Here is a 22419-nt window from a genome sequence, read left to right as displayed (position 1 = left end):
AGGTGGACTTGCCAATTAGAATGGACCATTGTGCAGTCCTGGAAGGAATTTTACACCTAATTACAGCCAAGGAAGTGATGGCCAGCAGCTGCAGACTAAGGTCAATTGGCATATAGTAGGACAGGATACTAAATTTAACTTTTCTAAAAATGGAATTGGATTTTTTTAAATAGTTAACAAAAGTTATTGAATGTTTTCTGTAGCTGGTTCATACTGGATAATGTATACATAGTGATTTATTCTGCTTTATCAGTATTTCTTACGGGAACATCTAACTCAATACAGTAAAATATAGTTTTGGTGATTTATTCACTATAGGTACATACTAACATTACCTTAGTCACATTCAACTTCTAGACACCAGGTGCCTTATCTTATGTGCAATATAGTAATTTTGAGGGGGCTTATTCAGCACTTAGAAGTGAGGTATGTATGTTTGTAAAAGTGTTTCTTTTTACACGTCGGTCTGCAAACATGAGAGGTTGCCAGATGCAGAGGACCAGCACTCAATGAAGGGCTGTGTCATGTTTTCTGGTTCACAAAGTGGATGGCACAATATAGGGCTTAAGTGCATGTGACATTGAATTTTACATCACATAATGGCCTTACAGTAAAGTTAAATATGTTAAATGCGGTTTTAAGCCAATTTCAACTTTGTTTTAGGTGTCAGAGCACTTACACAGGGTACTGGATAGCAGTGTCCTATTGTTAGAGTTCAAAATTTCCAGCCAGTGAGTCCCAAATAAATAGCAAACTGGGTTTGACCACCCAAAAAGGGGTCATTTGTCAACAGTGGTTGATCATATTCAAGTTAAAAAGGCAGAGATATACAAAAGTTAATCCTTTAAATCCCACTTTGCAACATTTTTTTACACACGAATGCCTGAATAATGGTTGAATGGATTACACCCAGTAAAGTTACTATCTTCCCAAATTTAGAGCAAATCAATTGAGCGGTTCTTGCTGTAGGCATGAGCAAACTTTAATATGGGAGCTAAAAGGAGAAATCACTTTTTTTCCAAAAAAGTGTCAAGTTGGGTCTTGTTGAGCATGGAAAGTTTTGAGGTGATCCGTCAAGTGGGTCAAGAAAAAGTGGCGGTCAAAAAAGTGCATTTCCCATGTTAATTCCCATAGGAGTTTTGAGCACGACTACAGCCCAAACTGCTAGACGGAATTACACTAAATTTGGCAGAAACGTAGATTTTGTTCTTTTTGTTATTTGGTCATTTGTTATAAATCCTTTAAGTAGTTTTAGACCTATTGAAAGAAATCCAAATTTAGATATCTAGGGACGCTGATCCTTTGTGACGCCTATGTGGAGACATATGCCAGGAGCAGTGCAGTGCTGTGATTGGCTGACTGCAACCCATGTAGAAAGTTGTGGCTGCCATTTTTCAAAGATGGAAACAGTCCCGGGGGATGAAAATATTGCTTAAAAACTGCAGAAGGGGTCAGGGTAGGGGTACCCTCACCAATGGTTGCATTATAGAGGTGTTTTAGGGACCCCTTATGAGTTTTTAAAATGTCACCAACTGCTTTTTTATGTGGTTGGAGTTGTGGACTCATCTTGATTCTCAGCGGGGACCCCCTGTAGCTTCGTAGTGGAGTCGCAAATCTTGTTTAAAAAAAAAATGTATTCACTCACTCGCTCACTCATTAATGCATGCATTCACAGACCCACTCAGATACTCACACTCCCACTCACAGATACATTCAGAAACTCATCTACCCATTCACAGACCCACTCATACATTCACTCATGGAGCCAATCATATTCTTACCCACTCACTCTCAGACCCACTTTAAGACTCATGCATACAGTCACAGACACAGTCAGCCACTTACACACCCACTCAGATACTCATGCATCTATTTACATACCCACTCAGACACTCGTGCATCCACTCATATACTTACTCAGAGTCATGCACCAACTCATAAACCCACTCAGAGACTCACATACCCACTCACAGACCCACTCAGACACTGATGCCCTCACTTACAGACCTACTCAGACACTCACTCAGAGACCCAATGGGAGACTCATGCACCCGTGCACAGAATCATGCACCCATGCACAGACCCACTCAGACACTCATCTACCGATTACATATCCACTCAAAGACTTATACACCCACTTATAGACCCACTCAGACACTGAAAAACCCACTCAGACACTCATGCACTCACTCACAAACCCACTCATATTCCTATGCACTCATCTGCAGATTATAAGACCCACTCAGACACTAACACACACACTCACATACCCTCTCAGATACTCATGCACTCAGTGACTCACTAAGACACTCATGCACCCACTCACAGAGCCAGTTACAGACTTGTGCACTTACTCATAAACCCACTCACAGACCTACTCAGGCACTCATGCACTTACTCAGAGACCCACTCAGATACTCATGCACCCACTCAGAGACCCACTAAGACACTCATGCACCCACTCACAGACCCACTCAGACACTCACGCACCCACTCACAGACCCACAAAACACCCATGGACCTAATCACAGAGCCACTGAGAGACTCACACACCCACTCACAGACCTATTCAGACCCTCACACACTCACTCACAGACCCATCCATATTTTTACACAGTCAGTCAGAGACACACTAAGACACTCATACACCCAGTCATAGACCCACTGAGAGACTCATGCCACCACTCTCAGGCTCCTGCACCAGTCATAGATCCACTGAGACAATCATCCACCGATTACAGCCCACTCAGAGACTCATGCACCCACTCACAGACCCACTCAAACACTCACACACCACCTGACAGAGCCACTGAGACACTAATGCATACACTCACAGACCCACTGAGACACTTATGCACCCACTCATATATCCACTCAGAGACTTATGCACCCACTCATAGACCCACTCAGAGACTCACACACCTACTCAGAGATCCAGTCACAGAACTGCACTCGCAGTCAGAGATCTAGTGAGAGACACCCACTTACAGTCCTACTCAAACATTCATGCACCCACTCAGAAACGTATGCAGCCACTCATGCACCCACTCATACATCCATTCAGAGTGCCATACACCCACACACAGACCCACTCAGGCACTAATGCACCCACTCACATTACCCACTCAGAAACACATGCACTATCCCAGAGAAACATTCAGACACACACTTATTCACAGACCCACTCAGACACTCATGCACCCACTCATAGTTCCAGTTACAGACTCATGCACCCACACATAACCACTCAGAGACTCATGTACCCGCTCACAGATCCACTCAGAGACTCACACACCCACTCTGAGATCCAGTCACAGAATTGTGCACTCACTCATATATCTAGTGAGAGACACCCACTTACTGTCCCACTCAAACATTTATGCACCCACTCAGAGACTTATGGAGCCACTTATAGATCCAGTCACATACTCATGCATCCACTCATGCATCCATTTAGAGAGTCATACACCCACTCACAGACCCAATCAGACACTAATGCACTCACTCAGAAACTCATGCACCCACTCAGAGACACATTCAGACACACACTTATTTACAGACCCACTCACACACTCATGCACCACTCATAGATCCAGTTACAGACTCATGTACTCACACACATAATCACTCAGAGACTCATGTACTCACTCACAGATCCACTCAGAGACACATGCACCTAATCAGAGATTCAGTCACAGATTTGCGCTTTCACTCAAAGATCTAGTGAGAAACCCACACCTTCACTTACAGTCCCACTCATGCACTAGCTCACTGACCCAATCAGGGACTTACACACCCACTCAAAGACTGACTCAAACACTCACGTACCCACTCACAGAGCCAGTCAGACACTCATACCCCCACCCAAAGACCCACTCAGAGAGCCATACACCCACTCACAAACCCACTAAGACACTCATGCACCCACTTACCTACTCAGAGACTTTCAGACCTCTGCAGTCCGTTAACTAATATAGGGATGTTATAGTTAGAATATAGAATATAAAAAACAACAGAAATTCACTGAAATACAAAGGTTACAGGGACATTAAAACCATACAAATTCACTAAAAAACAAAAGGTTACAGGGACATTAGTGTTAGGTTCTAAATTTATTCACACAAAACCATAGAAAGTCAGTATTTATAGTTATTTCAAGAAACTCTAACTTTTTTTTAAAATATCTTTTTTATTTGCATTTTTTATTTTGCAAAACAAACAATCCACAATCCATATACAGTCATGCATGTGGTAAACCTTTTACAATAGGTATCTCTGGGTTTAGCAGTGGAAATCATAAGCATTGAAGGTAGATACCATGTCATATGATCGTCTCTACTTTAGAAGTCTGAAGCTTATAGGGTATACCATACTCAAGAAACTATAACTTGTGCCCTAAGGGAACTATAACGTGATCCCTCAACATACACTGCTAATTACCACACATATTACATAATTTATGACATCTTTGATAACATCATACATAATATCAATGTAGCATTAGCAGCAAAATTATTGAGGACAATTCTATGCATGGAGAGGGCGTGAGTTATAGTTTTCCTTAGGGCACGAGTTATGGTTACTTGATATAACCATACCTATAACTGCTGAATTACATAGTTTTGGGTGAGTATTCTCTGAAAACAACAAAGGTTACAGTGATTTATAGTTAGGGGAAAACTCAGTGGTGTTCCAAATAAAACAAAAAAAACTGTTCAAAAAAAGTTCACCAGTTATGATTGCTCTGGTAACTTTAACTTGTGCCCTAAAATAACTACAACTCACGCCCCTGCCATGCACAGTGTTGTCATCAATGATGTCAGTTCAGTTGTCATCAGTATTGCTATCAATGTTGTTATAGATCATGTCATTGAGGGCATGAGTTAAAGTACTTTAGGGTAAGAGTTATAGTTATAGTTGCTAGAGATAGCTATAACTGGTGAATGTCAGTGTTTTATTTTGTTTAAAATGTTACATTGTCACTGACATTTTCTACTATCTATAATATTACTTTAACCATTGTTTTTTCTCAGTTATTTACTAAGATTATTTTAAGGTAAAGTAATGTAAAGTAATATATAATTACAATTCCTAACTATAACGTCAGTTTATCCTTTGTTTTTTTCAGTGAATTTCCATTTTTTTTAACGTAAAGTAATATTTTATTACCACATGTAAAGCCAACCATGCACAGCCTTTGGCCAGGCTTGGCATCCAGCCCCTTACAGACAAACAACCCCACTCCACGCAAGGCAAAAGGCAGACCTATCATCTTGCTCCAAACAACACCAATATTTTTAAATGTAATGTATATTTCAGTAATTCATAGAGTGCAATATTTAATAATAGTGATTAGTATTTAAAAAATGTAATAAAGTTTAATGGAAAAAACATGTTTGTGAGTCTTTGTTTTAACATAGCTTTTAAGATTGCATTTTTTGACCTGAAAAATGGTAAAAACAAGTTTCAGAGACATGTTGGTTTTTTTTAAAATTCCCTGAGTCTTTCTTTTAAAAAGTTTCAGCCCCCAAAAATGCAATCATAAAAACAACCACAAGGAGGCTCTGCAATCCAGCTGAAGAATATAGAGTTCCAGCTAGGAGTGATTTACAAAAATATGATAATTTCTCCTCAGGCCATGGATTTGATGACTCAGGAGATTGACTGATTTTATTTTTAATGTTGCAGTAGGGGCTACTTCAATCCATGCTGCCCATCACAATATAAAAAAAATGTATTTTGTGGCCCCTGCCTCTGGTAGATACACCACCAAGCTAAAATCAAAATGTAAAGAACCCTCGCAGGGCAATATGGGGTGCTCCTTCATGCAGTAAGGAATAATAACTGAGCAACTGCTGCTGCTAACTTTTTTTGTCATTTTTTCTCTTTTTTAATAATTTATTGGGGTCCCAGTGCCCACCCAGGGCACAACACTGCTGTGTGTAGTGGGGTTTTGGCGGTGCCCCAAGGCCCTTGCAGCCAAAGCCAGCTCCTCAATTAGTACCATAATGGGTGCTGACAGGAGTGGCATTTTTTCTTTGCTCCCACCCAAGCGGTAGCAGCATTTTGTAACTACTCCCGATGTTGAGTTTGCTGCCTGGGAGAATGCGGGCAGGGTATGCCCACACTCTCCCAGGCAGGAAACCACAGTGTCCCGGGGATGGGCTCCATGGCCCACAATTCAGTATTTGGCCCGAGGCCTCTCACCATTCTTAAGAAATGCTTCCCAGTGGATGGGGTCCCCTTAGCCAAAAGTGCCTCTAAAGGGGTGGGGGGCTGTGCGCCCCCTTTTTTTTTAGAAATCCTCTCCTTGGGATGGGGTCTCAGGGGCCCAATAGTGGCTAGGGAAGGGGGGTTGCATGCCCCTTCCCTTGATTTAAGATTTGACCCCAGAGGATAACATTTCCAGGTCCCAACAATGGCTCACGGAGGAGGGCCGCATGTCCCCCTCCCCTTACTTTAATATTTGGCCCCAGTGATGGGGTCCCTGGGGCCCAAGAGTAGCTCAAGGGGAGCCCACTCACTCCCCCTGCCCCAATTATTTAAAATAATGACCCCCGGGCCCATGATTCATCCTGGAGTTAATAAATATTTAAATAGAAATCAATGCCTGCCTGCAATTTGTTTTTTTTTTTGGGGGGGGGGGGGTTATTTGCCGCAATCCCGCTGGATTCCCCTGGGATGGTGGCAAAAAAACGTTCTTTTTTATTTTACTTTGGCTCTAGGTGTCCCTTTAGGATGCTGCCCCAAGGTTTAGGGGGGGAGGGTATCAGTAGGGCACAGAAAGCATGCTTTCTGGACCAAGTTCTAGTTACATGCCAAATGTGGTGTAATTCCATTCAGCCATTTTGGCTATAGACCCTTTCAAAGAAGTGTATGGAAATGCATGGGAATTTTGCATTTAGAAACCTCCACTCTCTTTTCTCGGCCCCCACTTGGCGGATCGTTCCAAATCTTTCCAAGAAGAAACTCTGCAAAAAGAGTACTTTTTTCCAAACTTTTGTGAAGACTCATCAAATGGCACCAAAGTTATTAGCAAACCAACAAAGGTATTTTTGGTGTAAATGTAGACCTGACTATAACTACCCCGTGGTGACCACCGCTGGGTAATATATAGAGAGTGTTAGAGAACATATTTCTGAAGTATTTGTTCAGTTAAAAAAAGTAAATCCCTATTTGGTACAGTCTCATTATTAAATGGACTGCAAAGGTTTGCAGCTCTCAATGGAATCTTACCTAATAATGTCAGTTGAGGACACCCTGTTAAAATTACTTAATATATAACTGGATCAAAGTCAGTATTGCAGATTTCTACTCAGGGAAAGCCACACAGGGAAACAAAATCCTTAAAATTGTATGCAAAAGAATGCCTGAAAAGTATCTGAGTTTTAACTCACCTGAAAATTAAACAAGAGGATATATTTGGCATTCAAAAGTGACGTGAAACACCAGCGGGTGACTAGGTTAAGTGGAAAATGTCTGTCAGCTACGGTTTTACAGTTCAAAAGAGACATTTTCAGCATGAGCCAGTCTTTCACCGGTGTATTCACACAAAATAGCTCACATGTGAAATGGTGAAAAATTCATCACCCATATATCGGAAAATTCATTCATTTATCATTCCACCCATGTAATGAAAGCTTTTCTTGGACCTAACGCTGTGCATAATATTGCTGTTATGTATGTCTACCATTTATTACCTCTGTCATGAGTGCTAGTTTCTAAGGGCCTGATTACGAAGGTGGTGCAGCAGCTCCGGCGCAACGCCGCCTCAGCTGCGACAAACACATGCAAGGACCACCGGCCATATTACGCATTGGGAACAGCAAAAAAGTTCCAGCATGGTATGGATGGGAGCCAACATGATGTGCTGCTGGAACTTTGTGAGGATACAGACAGGGGGGCACATGTTGTGCCCCCCTGAATGTATTCTCATGGTGGGGTCACATGGAGGCCCTGTAGTGCCCCCTTTGTTCTTCCAATCCCAGCCTTTTTTATGACGGGGGTCCCGCCATGAAATGCTGGCGGTGGACAAACTCGTAATATACGGAGCGAGACTGCGCTAGTCCCCACTCAGCATATTGTGTGGTGGCGCAGCTGTGCCACCGCCAGGGTGCAACAGTTCCCTGGCACAGCTGGCGATCCATTGCCGATACAACTTTGAAAGTTGTAATCATCAAAACAGTGGACCACCACCCCTGTGCCACTGCGAGTCTGGTGGTCGCATGACCGCCAGACTCATAATCAGGCCCTAACTTTGGTCATTTGCTCCTATGACCTAGCAATAGTTGAAAACCAAAGTTTTTTCAGGTCGTAAAGTATTTTCACTATGCCATAAAAGGAATCTCAGATAGAGAGCAGACACAGATTTGTGAGGAAGCAGGGAGAAAAGACATTGATTGGTCTAAATTTCCAAGTCTGGCCTTTGACACATCTTTAGATGTCTCACCAGACTATTGTATTTCCCAAAAATCATACATAATATACATACAAAGAGAAGCTTTTGGTCAGAGGGATTCACCCACTGGTCTTTTAAATTGTCTCTCACCTTTTGCTTCTGCTCGCCTCAGCATATAGCATAGGAGAATGGGTCAGCCCACTTTACCAGAGGGCTCCCCTCACTTTGAGTGACTGCACAAGGCTATGCACTTTGATCACAGCCGTCTAAAATAGTTATTTTCTCTTTAGTTACAAATGCTGGTTCAAAGCATGATTTTCTTATTTTATTTTAACTTTAAATATCAGCTACATATTGTGCCTTAATTCATTTTTAAAGTGTGTGTTCTTAAGTATTTACGTGACATTGTACCATTATATCCACCTTCAAAATGCATGGCACATTTCAAATACTTGTTTAAAAACATCACTGGTAAAATAGCCTCATAGGTGAATATTTTTTTATTTAAAAATAAAAATAACCATTGCAACAGGATGCCAAGGCCAGACCTATTAACTCTGCAAATGCTAGTTTGAATTTGGAACAGTGAGGAGAGACCTTTTATGTATGGCGCCCCCATTGCCCTTCTGCCCCTGTGTTGCAATTAAAAGCAAGGGCAAATTAATTTAGGGGCCATACATAACGAAAAATTATAGGGGCAGATGTACGACTGCTTTTTGCGGTGGCAGACCGCAAAATTGGTCTGCCCCATGGAAAACCATATTTTGCGAGTCGCTAACCTATTAGCGACTCGCAAAATATGGTTTGCGACTTGCTATTAGAAAGGGGCGGGCCAAGGGCGTCCCTTCCTAATAGGGAGTCTAACACCAATGTATGATTGTTTTGCGACCGCAACAATCACAGTTTACCTCCTACTTCAAGTAGGTGGTAAGCCAATCGCAAACAGGAAGGGGTCCCCAGGGGACCCCTTCCCCTTTTTTGAATAGGTGTGAAAATATTTTTTTAAGAGCAGGCAGTGGTCCCAGGGGCCACTGCCTGCCCTTAAATAATGATACTGAAAAGTTAAATTTTTCTTTGTTAAATGCATACCATTTCCCTTTAAGGAAAACAGTCACAGACATGGTGGTATGCTGTCCCGAGCAGGCCACTATCCCTGTGTGTGCTAGCCATTCCCAATGGGGTCCCAAATTGTGCTTGTCTCATGAATATTGAAGAGGCATGCAATTTGCGACCCCATTGGGAATCGCAAACAGTGTCTGAGACACTGTTGTGCATTCAGTTTAGCGAGTCGCAAATTGCGTTTCGCAATTCTGCTCAATTTGAGACTCGCTAAACTGAATGGTCGTACATCTGGCCCAGAGATGCGTAAAACGCGAATAACGGATATTTTTCAAGTCAGGGTTCTGAGTGACATCATAGACAACTCCAGCTTTGCTCTCGTTGTCTATTTAGTGTCGCTCAAACCCCCTCAATGAAACACATTACTGTTATTTACTCGTAACCATATAATCAATAGTACGTTTAGTCAACTACTGCCAGTACAGAGTCTAACTATTCACCTATAAGGTGGAGATTATTTTAATTTGGATGATAAAGCATAATTTCCAAGGGCTGTGTACAAATTGCCTTACCAGCTGGTGCTCTTTCCAGCCACTCTCACGTTTTATATCAGTCTGATGCACGCTTTTTACCCTATAGTCCTTTATTGTAACCACAATGAGGTAGGATTAGCAACTATCATAAAAGCCTTTCCCTCCTTCTCTGTCTGCACAGGCTCTCATTATACCACTTGAGTTTGCAAATAGCTTTCTGCCAAGCCTTTCATACAACTGCAGTGATGAGGAATCGGACGTATAAAAGTTGGGGCTGCCACAGCACGCCGTGCCTGAGACCTCTTTGTATTCTCACTCGCTGCCGGTGAGTGCATCTGGCCCAGCGCTTGCCTAATCTGGCCATTTTCTTAAAAGACCTGTCAACAAAGACATCTGAAAACCTAATGAATCATAGTGCTTCATCGGTGTGTCACAGGGACAGTGCGCAGAGTGGGTGCCTCATTCAGCGTTTGCCTTTTGTCTGTTAACACGTCAAGCGAGGTAAATCCTGGCAGCAACCAAGAAAGAATAGTCAACCTGTGTGTTCCTGACACTAGGGACTGATTCTCACGTCTTTCTTTCTTTAGCTATACATTTTCATGTGCCGTCCTTTTTATTTTCCCTACTCCTTCCTTTCTCCTTTCACCTTTATCCTTCCTTCATTTATTTTCTTTCTTTCTTTCTTTCTTTCTTTCTTTCTTTCTTTCTTTCTTTCTTTCTTTCTTTCTTTCTTTCTTTCTTTCTTTCTTTTTTCTTCTTTCTTCCTTTCTCATTTTTTCTTTTTCTTTTCCTTGCATCTTCATTTGTCTTTGTTACTGTCTTTCTCACCTCTATATTTATGTCCACATACTCGCAGCATCTATTTGTCTCCTCTTTCTCGAATTCTCTATTTCTACGTCTTCCTCTCTTGCTCACTCTTTCCCAGTCTTTTTACTTTTTCATACCTTAGTTTTTTCACTTCTTTCTCCCTTTCGTCTTACCTTATACTTCATGTAGTGTGTTTACATTTTTATTAACCTCGCCAGCTGTCTAAACTAACTGGTTTACTTCAGCTTCGACATTAGCTAAAACGTTGGAATTCCATTTAGCGCCATGCTGTCCTGTGGGAGCGGACTCCTTGCGTTCCGCTGGGGGCCAAGCCTCTTCCCTTCTTTGTGATTCGATTAGAATCTATTCAGATAATGGAGTGGCATTAGTTAGTGTCATTTGGTGGGTTAACTTGTTTGAAATATTTAAATACACTAACCACGTATAGTGTAACCAGTGCAATGTGTGCTAAAATGAAAAGTAGTGAACGCTAGCTGCCAATAGGATAAAATAACACTTGTACAGTGTACAATACAAATACAAATTTCGATGTGTAAAATTCCTATTGCTTGCAATGTATTTCTATGCATAAGCGAAAAGATGTTGGAACCTAGTAAAAGAGGTTCGACAAGACATGCACATTTTTAACACAAGCTCTCCTGTTTGTTGTGTAACACAAATGGCCGAGGGCGGGCCCTGCAATGGCTCTTGAGATGCCACCATGTCCCAGATATACACCAGTCTTGGCTGAATGGGCAGTGGTGCAGCTACCATTGGTGCAGCAGGTGCAGTGCACCGAGGCCCAAAGCCCCGAGTGGCCGATTGAACCCTGATAATTGCTGTATCTACTGCCCCCACGACAGTCAAAGGGACCATATCTTCCATGCCCCGATTCCCATATTGAAGAAGCCCCTGACACCCATGTAGCAGGAAGTTGAAATGGCCATGAGAGAGGCCACTACTTCCTACAAATGTTACAAGTTGTATCCAGGCCATGGGGCAACCACGTGTTTTGCTTCAGCCACACTTGGGATGTGGTTTTCCCATTTCGGTGCAGCACATGTACATAGGAGGAGTTAAGTATAAGAGACATCGGAGTCCAGTGAGGGCAAAGTTGGATTTTGTGCCAGAGGCCCAGATGAGCCCCTTGCTATAGCTCAATTTTGGAGATAACTTCTGGAGGGTAGATGTGGATGTCATTGGAGTGGGTGGCTTTCATCAGAGTGAACTCCCATACACTTTTCATACCTATACATGCATGATACACAAGAAAAGTAACATTGAATCCCTCTGTGCATCAACACTCAATTGTTTTAAAATATATATTTTATTGAGCATATAGCATAATACATAAGAACACCTTGCAAATGCAAATATGTAAGTTGTGAACTTCAACAGTCTATGAGATATATTTTATGTAAATCACAAAAGCAATACACAAGTTTGAACAAGGAAGGCAATGTGAGATCAAATAATATACTTTTTTATAAAAATAAAAAAAAAGAATAAAGAAAGAGGGGGATTAGAGGGAAGAAGAGAGGAAAGAGCTATAAAGAATCAAATCGAGTTATAGACTTTTGACTGTGTAAAATGAATAACAATAAATACAACAGAAGTAATATCAAAGTATAACATAATCAATAATAAGGGTAGACAGATTGTAAAAATAGGTACCAAAGTATAAATTATACAGTTAGATGGGAGGGGAGGGGTCCATTTCCTTTGCAGTGCGTGATAGCTAGTGAGTGGCACCCAAAGCTGGATATGCTTGATAAATAATTGCATTTAGTCAATTTTATAACTGTCCAGTCTGTGATGGTACCATACTAAGTTCCACCAACATAAAAGAGTGATATTATCTGTAGATTTCCAATTGGAGGTAATGACATAAATAGCTATAGAAAGCAGCAGATCAACCAGTTTCCCAATCATTCTTCTATGTGGACTCCAGATTTCATTTAAACTCCACTAAAAAAGTAAATCACGTGAGAGAGGTATATAAATCTGGGTGATGGCTCCAATGCAATTCCATATCGAAGCCCAGAAGGTGGACAGAACTGGACAGGAAAAGAACATGTGAAAATCCATACCCGAATGAGTGTGGCAGCGCCAACAAGTATCTTGATGTGTACGTTTTAGTTTAAAACAACAAGTGTAATAAAGTTTATTATAAAAAATATATAATGTTTGAGTGAGACTGGCTGTGCGAGCAGTGGAATGCATTTTGCTCAAAAGTCTATTCCACAGAATGGTTGGCCAGACAACACCAAGATCCAATTCCTACAGTGTTTCAGTAAGTGTTTTGACCCTAGTTGGTCCCGACATTCTTAAAAATGTGTATCTGCAGGTTGCTTTAGGGTGAGTGGATGTTGCAATTGGGTGAGGAGATGGGATGGGATGTGAAGTATCAGTAAAGAAATGCTGTGTAAGAGTATTTTGAACCAGGGTACAGTGTTCATGATACTGGAGGCGCATTTGAGGTGGGAAGTTCAATGTGGATGATAGCTCAGAAAATGGAATAAGGGAATCTGAATGATATAGTTGTGAGATAAGAAGGATACATTTGTCCATCCGTGCCTTCCAACATAAAGTCCTACCCCGCCTCTTCAGTAAATTATTATGCCAAATAGGGCCGCTGAAGAATTGATTAATGGGGGTGAGGTGTAAAGTAAGGTAAGGTTTCAATACAGTACAAGCATGAGAGACAGTGATCGGTAGCCAAACGTTTAGAGGATTGGACATAAAGAGAATGTGTTTGCGAGAGAAGGGAAAAAGCAAAGCTTGTTCCAGAGAAAGGCACAGCTTCTGCGAAGCATCAGTCAAGGTAGACAAGTATAGTTGTAGTTGCTTGATACCAAAAGCCCTGTGGTAGTTAAGAGAATCTGGAAAGGTGGCTGCGCCTAGGGATTTGGGAAGTTTTTAAATTTCGATAGAGAAATTCAAGAGGATTTACCCTGCCATAGAAATTTGGACGGGCCTTATCTGTTAAGCCAAAAAAAACTTGGGTATTTTTATAGGAAGCATCATGAGAAAGACGTTGATATTAGCAAGGAGCATCATTTTGATAGTGTCTAGGTGAACCCTAACAGGAGAGATGCTACGAAGACCATTCCTGAGAGAATGTTAGGAGTTTGTCCAATAAGGCATCTAAACGAATCTTAAGTGTGTCCATAAGGGTGTTGCTGTACAATTTATCCAAGCATTTAATTTTGGAAGAATTCCAGGAAAGGCCAACTTTAACAAAGATAGTTTTAGAACTATGTTTATAAAGTGGTAATACCTCTGTTTTAACTACATTAAGTGTATAGCCTGATATAGCAGAATAGAAATTGAGTTTGCAAAAGAAAGCAGGAGCGATCTGGAAGTGACATACATATAAGTATATTGTCTCCATATGCTGTAAACTTAATATGCATATTTTTAATTTTGAATCCTGTAAAGCCATCTGAAGTCCTTAGTTGGAGAAGAAAAGGTTCTAGAGCTAGAACTAATAATAAGGGAGATAAGGGTCACCCCTGACAAGTTCTCATGTTACGTGGAAAAAAGGGAGATTGAGTATCATTTGCTATAACTGAGGACTGTGGTGAGGAATATAACAAGGATATAAGGTGTTGAAAATTAGGACCGAGAAAGGGCCATTCCAAAGCTTTCATTAAGAAACATCAATTAACCCTATCAGGGTCCTTTTCTATATCTAAAATAATACCACTAAGGGATCCTTAATCTTATAAGCTTTATTAATGATGTTCAAAAAAGGGCGAGAATTATCTGCAACATTTCTATTGCTAATGAAGCCAGACTGGTGTACATCTATGAGATCAGTTATTAAAGGGAGCAAGCGAAGAGCTAAGACTTTGGCAAATATTTTGCAATCTGTGTTGATGAAGTAAAAGGGTCTGTAGTTTTTGCACTGGATCAAGTCACAATCCTTTTTAGGAATTAAAGATATCACAGCTTCTGCTAAAGAGCCAGAAGCAGAATTTGAATTTGTGAAGTAATTAAGTAATTTGAAGAGTTTGGAGAAGAAAAAGTTTAGCAAAGTGGAGATAAAATTCAACTGTGAGTATAGAGTTCTACAATTTGAAGCAGTTGTTCTAATGGTGAGAGATCAACCAGTGGCAAAGCTCTAGGTTTAAGGTTAGAAAAATAACTATTGAGAGATTCTTTTGATGGTGTATGTTCTGGAGTATAGAAATCCTTATAGCATATTGTGATATCTGCATCCCTGAACAATTTTCAATCCATTGTTGTTAGTAATGGATTTTATAATTGTCTTTTCCTGAGCTAAGAGAGAACCAGCCCTGTATTGTAATATTTGGAGTTAACTTTAAGAGGTGTGCCGCAATCTTCTTCGGCTGTATATTTGTTGAATTTGAACTTTGGTGTAATCAAGTCATCAAGAACTAGTTTTCTGTTTTTATGAGTATGACTATGTTCGTGGGACTTCGTGCAAGAATACAAGCAGATTTTTGCTGTGCAGACTTCTTTTTGGAATTAGCATAACCTATGATTACTACCCTTGGAGCCGCATTAAAGGTGGCCCAAACAAATTTTGGCACCATCACTGGGTGCTGAGCTATATGTACCTCGGTGACTCTAGGCTTTCGTGCAATGCCCATCTATCTGTAAACGCTTAAGACATCACTATAGACTGAATAGGAGCAGCCACACAAAAACCAGCAGTAGCTGAGCACCAGCATGCTAACACTGGTCTTTAATACCCAAACAAACAAATATAGTCAATTTAAGATTTTGTGGTGGACATAGTAAATATCCAACTCTTCAGTACCAGCAGAAACAATTGCCCACTCATGACACACTAATCCACATATCCAGTCTAGTGGCAAAAAGACATTTCAGGAAAACACAGAAATATAACCAACTGCGACCTACTAATGCAAAAATTGCCTATATGTTGGCTTTGTCGCCAACACCACTCTCCTGAATAGACATTCCATGATGGGCAACAGCTACCAAGGCTATACTAGCATTGTAATATGAACCGAAGGTCACTGAAATTGGGAAAGGCACAATACAAGTTTGAAACCTATACAATACACTTCATTGACCATGGTGAACATGTGGAACAGTGTACCATGCAATCACATACTTCGTGGACCATCATTTGCTACTGTTTTGAGAAGGTGCACAAGCAATGCAATGCAATGCACAAGACTGAGGGCCTGATTTAAAGGTCGGCAGACTGATTACTTGTTCAAGATGTGATGGAAATCCAGCCCACTGCATTACAAGAGCAATGGGATATAATACACAAGTAATAATACAGACAGGATATCCGTCATGTCTATGACAAGTAACTAGTCAGCCAATCTCTAAATCAAGCGCTTACTATTTTAAATATGTGCATGCTCGCACTACACTTTGCCCACACAAACTTTAGCATATGAGGGCTTTGGTCACAACAGTCGACTGTGTTTTCTTTCCTACAGGAATTAGGATTACTTAAGAATTTATTTTAAATACCTTCAGCAAACAACCGGGTTTATGCCATGGGCGTGTAGCAGGTCCCTTCATCCCCTTCCGCACACAAGAGGCCCCATTCAGCTCAAGATCAGTGGACATTTGTGAGATATGGGAAACGTAGGGGCCCCTCATCATATTCTCAGTCAATTCAGGAGGGCCCCATCATTTTGCATTATCCCTGTGGTGTATGCAAAGAGAAGACTCCACTACATACCAAAATATGTAAAAACATTGATATGTATCACAACATGAAGCTGTAAGTCCAGGGTGTCAAGTGCAAAGGTAGGTTTTATGAATGAGGTTATTTTGCCAGTGGTGTTTCTGCATTTTACATAGGAAAACAAACTATTTTAGAAAACAAGCAATACAAAATAACCAAACCTATACATCAAAACATAAACATAAACGTGAACAAAAACTACAACACAGTAAAGCAAACATCAACTTTCTTATTCTTTTTTTCTATTTAAATGTTTACTTTTCTCTACAACAGAAGAAGAATCTGGAAAGCAACCCATCTTCGAATTTGTAAAAAAAATATATGAATCATTGACCCACACATAACATAAATGGCAAACCAAAAATTCATCAGCACAATAAATATAGTCTCTGCTTAGTTCTGTAAAACCTATATAGCTTCCTGCGCAAGGTCCCACAGACCTAGTGATAATGGGGGTCAAGGATGTGCAGCCTGATATCAACCTTGCTTGCTCCCTCATTCAACTCATGTTGTATTCTACATTTTAATTAGTACAATACAATTCTTTCAGCCTTGGAAAACTCCATGCACGCAGGCTGGTGAGGTTGAAACACGTTATATGAACTCCCAATACCATCTGCACTTGTAAATTCAATTCTCGAGATAATGTGACTAAAAATGTGCAAAACCAAGAAAAGAAGAATAAACTAAAATACCTCAGATTCTACTATTGCTTTGTTCATTCTAGATTTTTACAGCTCTGAACTTCACTTTGATCATGGTGTATACACTCAAGTACTATTTTAAATACATAAACATCAATGTGCTTGGCCTTTTAGGATGCCCCCACTCTGACACCGTATTTTCCAACTTCACAGGCTCACATGAACCAACCTATATTTGAATCTTATTCAATTTAAAATATTTTAAGCCCCCCGCTGCAGATACTATTTCTAATTACGTATGCCCAAATGTACGAACATTTTGTGTGGCCACTTGCACAATACAAAGGGAATATTTGCAGTGCAATTGGCAGCATCTATGAACCTTCCTGTGTTAAAGATGTTTAGCACCAAAAGTTAGCCTAAGAGCATTGTCAAATCAGTTTGTATCATGAACAGCCAATCTCCCATTAATTTATGCAAAATGGGCCCGTTTGGAGAAGATGCAAAGGCAGTCCAACTAAAATAGCACAGGTAAAGACTGTCTGTAGTAGGGCATTAGTTTTGTAACTGGGCTTCAGCATCTGGAGGAACTTAGTTATCCTTGAACAGTTGTATACAGATTGAACACCATGTGCAGGATAGATTACCCTTTCATCTGTGGTTCATAGTCAACATGAAATCAGCCACCCATGAAGTGTATGTTATAAGGTCACTGTTGGTAATAAAACAAACTTTCTTTACCTATGGGGGTTGTATGTATGCTAGAAGTAATGACGTTTCATATTATTCTGAGCTATTTTACACTTACTTTCGTAGCTCTAATGGTATACCTGTTTATAGAGCAAAGTTTACAAATGAATCTTGAATGATGTCATCGGTGAGGTCATCAATGATATCATTTGAGATGTCATCAGTGATGTCATAAATATGTCATATGTGCGGTCAGAAGGAGCGCATGGTTGCCCGCACCATGACAAGGTATCTGCTAAATTTGTGTTTTTTTAGTTCAAAACGCTAATGTTGCCACTGCCAAATTCACCTAACTATAACGTTACTTTATCCTTTGTTTTTTTCGTGAATTTCTAATATTTAAAAACAATTAAAACAGGTCTTTTCTATCACACCTAACTATAATGTTACAATAACCATGGTTTTTTCAGTGACTTTTCAGTGTTTTTTAAGGTGAAGTTATATTTTCGTACCATACGTAATGTCAACCCCCTGCCATGCATGGCCTTTGGCTGTTTGTGGTGAGGGGTTGGCCGCAGGGCCTTATGTTTTTTAAAGGGGAGGTGGGACACATAGACCCCCTCCCTGATTCTTATTAGGCCCTGGGGACCCCATGGCCTTTTTTTATGAAAGGGGAGGGGGCCATGTGGCCTTCCTACTCGAGCCTTATTAGGCAGTGCGGACCGCATCCCAAAAGGCTGTTTTTTTAAAATTAAAGTTTGGGCTGCGTGGCCTGCCTCCCCAAGCCATATTAGGCCATGGGGATCCCATCAGCTATTCCCCAGAGCCAATTTTTTAATTAAGGGGGAGGGGGCTACACAACCCAAACACCTGGAACCTTGAAGGCCCTGGGGAACCCATCCCCCAGGCCCAAGACTAAAATTAAAGGAGATGGGGCCACACAGCCCCACTTTCTGAGCCTTGTTAGTCCCTGGAGACTCCATTCCCTAGGGCGACTCATTTAAATAAAGGTGAGGGAGGCCATGCAGCCCCCCACCCAGAGCCTTGTCAGGACCTAAGAATCTCATCCAAAAGTGCCATATCTAATAATTATGGGGAGGGGGCTGTGTGGCCTCCCTCACTCAGCCATAAAAAGACATCGGGGACACCATCCCCCAGGGTCATGTAGGTATTTAAGGGGAGTGGGACCGCTTGACCCCCCTCCCTGAGCTGATATCAGCCCAGGGACCCCATACCGGGCCCTGCAATTTGTGGGTGCTCAAAAGTCTGCCCCCAGCAGGCAGGAGCATTTTCACAGCTGACTTTGAGCCCAATTACGACCCTCGGTCAGAGCCATCCTTACCGCATTGTAAACTCCTGCTTGTAATAATTTCCGACCGTCCCATTTTGATGGAGTCGGTCAAAAATTACTACCAACAGGAGTTGCGAATGGCTGCGACGGGCTCGGAGACCCCGTCCGCAATTCGGAAGGCCTGCAGTAATCCATCGGCGGGCTCTTTCCGGCACTCTGGCGGATCATAGAACACTTTTAAACCTGTTGGTGGTTCCCTTTTCCTCTCTGGCATCCAACAAGAAACAGAATATACATTTTGGGGCCAGAAAGGTCGTTATGGGCGAGCATCTACTGATGATTTAGCATGCTGCACTGCCGTCGATGTGCCCAGGATGTGAGAAATTGTTTTTTTTCAAGTTGGATTATTTAATTTGGATTTATGTGTGCCCCTATTGTGAGGCACCTGAGTGTTTGGCATAGATGGGGCCACACGGGAGCCCAACCCCATTTGCCTCCAGCTGACTCCCCTCCCAGCTGACACTACCATTTTCACAGGAGTAGGAGCCGGCTTATATTTTATTTCATCCAGTGCCCGGCCCCAAGTGCACACCCATGGCTTTTCATGTTGGGGACAGTGTAGGAGGCGCACATCCTGCTTGTCTCTACCAGATCTCCAACAGCACAGGAATTTAGAGTCAGATGGGAGGCAGCTAATTTTTTTATTCACCTGCTCAAGATGGGTGAAGGCAGGTGAGTTGCTGCTCTCTGCCTTCCCGGTTCCTTAAGATACAGGAAGTGGGACCGTATAGAGGAACTATGCCAAAAGCTGACTTCTTTTTTAAGTTTATGGAACACTGAAATGACTTGCAATATGCTTATCAAGTACAACAGGGGTCCTTTATTTCGAATAATACATGGTTACACAATCACTTTTCCCACAAACCACTTAATTCCTTGGTGTGTAACTCTTCCCTATAAGAGAGAGAGAATGTTTGTAAGCAAGAATGCAACTAGAATCTGTAATGCAAAATGAAACACATCAAAACAGCTGTTAGATATTTGTTGCCAAAGGGTATTGGAATCAGTTTGATACAAGTCATTTTGTAAAAAAGGCGCAGTAGGTTGGAATGTGTAGAAACATGAGGAAAGATTCTAGCTTTTCTATAATTACCTAAGGAGTGCAATGCTGCCATAAATATCTGCTTGTCACTGTACAGCTAGAAAAAAAGAGAAAAGAAAAGCAAAATTTTGTTTCCGTTCATTAAACAACTGCTTTAATTGTGATCCATGACCTAGCCTGCCTTTCCACTCGCTGCTGACTCCGGCAGCAGGCATTATGACTTTAGAACTCAACTGTAATAAGTTGTTACAGGTGAGCGGCTACACCATTTCTTTATTATAGGCAACTCTGTGTGTCACAAGTCGTCTATTATATTAGAAATTAGAGACAGGTTTTTATGCTGGGATTGCAAAATCCAATGTATTATATATAATATAAAAATGCACATTAAACAATTTAAAATCACAGAAAAATACATGTAACTTTTAAAGAACTTTAAAAATTATATAAATAACATTTAAAATTAAATAACATTTTATAATACACATATTAAATAAATGCAATGTTTAAATTAAAAAGTTAATGTTAATACTTTGTTATTTAACAAAAAACATGTAAACATGAATGATTATTATTAATTCTAAAGCAATAGCATATAACTAATGAACCATTGACTAAAATACATGAAAGAAAATGAAAATGCAAAATACGTTTAAAAAATAAAATAAATTATAACTTCAACTTGTATAAGAAATATTTAACTCTACTTTAACATACATTGGAGAAAGTTCATACATTGGAGAAGGGTATCACATTTTACCATCTAACTTCAATCTAAGAAACATCGGGCGAAGTACAGACATTGATGAAGTCAGATTTACTTTTCTGTCTCCAATCTAACAAACATTAGGGAAAATGCATACATGGATGTGGGCGTCAGATTTATTATTCTAGCTCCAGTCTAACCAACGGACATAGTGCAAACATTGGGAATGGAGGCTAAGATTTTCTATTCTAACTCCAATCTCACATACATTGGGGAAAGTGCATACATTGGTTGAGGGCAAAGTTACTATTTTTACTCCAATATAACAATAACTGAGTAAAATGTTTATATGTAGGGGGTACAATAAGTGAAACCAAATAATATAGCTTCACCTCCATACCAAATACCATTTTACAGAGGAGTTGAGCCCCCTCACATTAAGGACTACAAGTTTAAGTGAGGTTGTATTCTAGTGTTCAATATTGTACATCCCCTGGGTGCATGTTGGTGTATTGTACACCTAAGCCCGATCTAAATCTCCAAAAACTAGCAAAAATAAAAACATGAACAAGTAACATAACCTGAGGTGCACGGGTGCCCCTGTTTTCCATGCTAAAGAGATAATTGAGACAATCTCTATGACACACCGGGAGAATCTCGGAGTTGAAGGGTGTGATACCTAGTCCCAGAACATGTGAATTTGAAAAGCAGTCACATGTCCACTACATAGTCCCATGCAAGGACCCCTCAACACCCACCCACCAATTTCCTTCACTTTTATTTTGGCGTCTGATTCCCTCTACCTGCAGACACCATGAAGGTTATTATGATGTCGGGTGGAATCACTTCTGCCTGACACCGACTCGGTCATGGGCCCGTCCGACACCCGGTCGGCGGTCCCGACCGCCTCATTAGGATGCGACCAAATACTGTTTGGCCCCGTTCCTATATTTCACTATGGGAGCATGGATTACGGATGTAAACCAGCCGTAATGCATTCTCCTATAGTGAAATGGGAAGTGCGGTTCATTCCTGCACCCCGTGGCAGGCACCTCAAGGTGCCTGCCACAAGGAGCAGGGATCATTGGGGGGGGCACCATAGGTGCCACCTCAGCCTCCAACCGGGGCCGTGCACCAAAAGGGTCCTGCTGAAGGCCTCCAAACACACTTTCCGACATGGTTTCCATGTTGGACAGACCGGCATGGAAACCATGTCAGATATTGTGATCGTAATCTCAAGGGCAGTGTTAGAAATGGGATTTCTGGTTGGCTAAGGCATGCACCTAAACCAGGCAGAAATCACCACTCTAGTCAGGACAAGGGAGTTACACGCTGAAGAAAACCCCTGCTCACCCCCTTGGTAGCTTGACAGAGCAGTTAGGCAATGTGTAAAGCCTTTGCGCAACACACACTCACAGCAGCGACACACTAGGCACACAACAAAAGAAACTCCACACAAGGTTATGTAAAAATAGCCTTTGTATT

Source organism: Triturus cristatus, chromosome 2_1 (genome assembly GCF_964204655.1).
Source record: "Triturus cristatus chromosome 2_1, aTriCri1.1, whole genome shotgun sequence".
Lineage (NCBI taxonomy): Eukaryota > Metazoa > Chordata > Amphibia > Caudata > Salamandridae > Triturus > Triturus cristatus.
The sequence above is the reverse complement of the archived record's forward strand: the minus strand, read 5'-3'. Positions refer to the sequence as shown.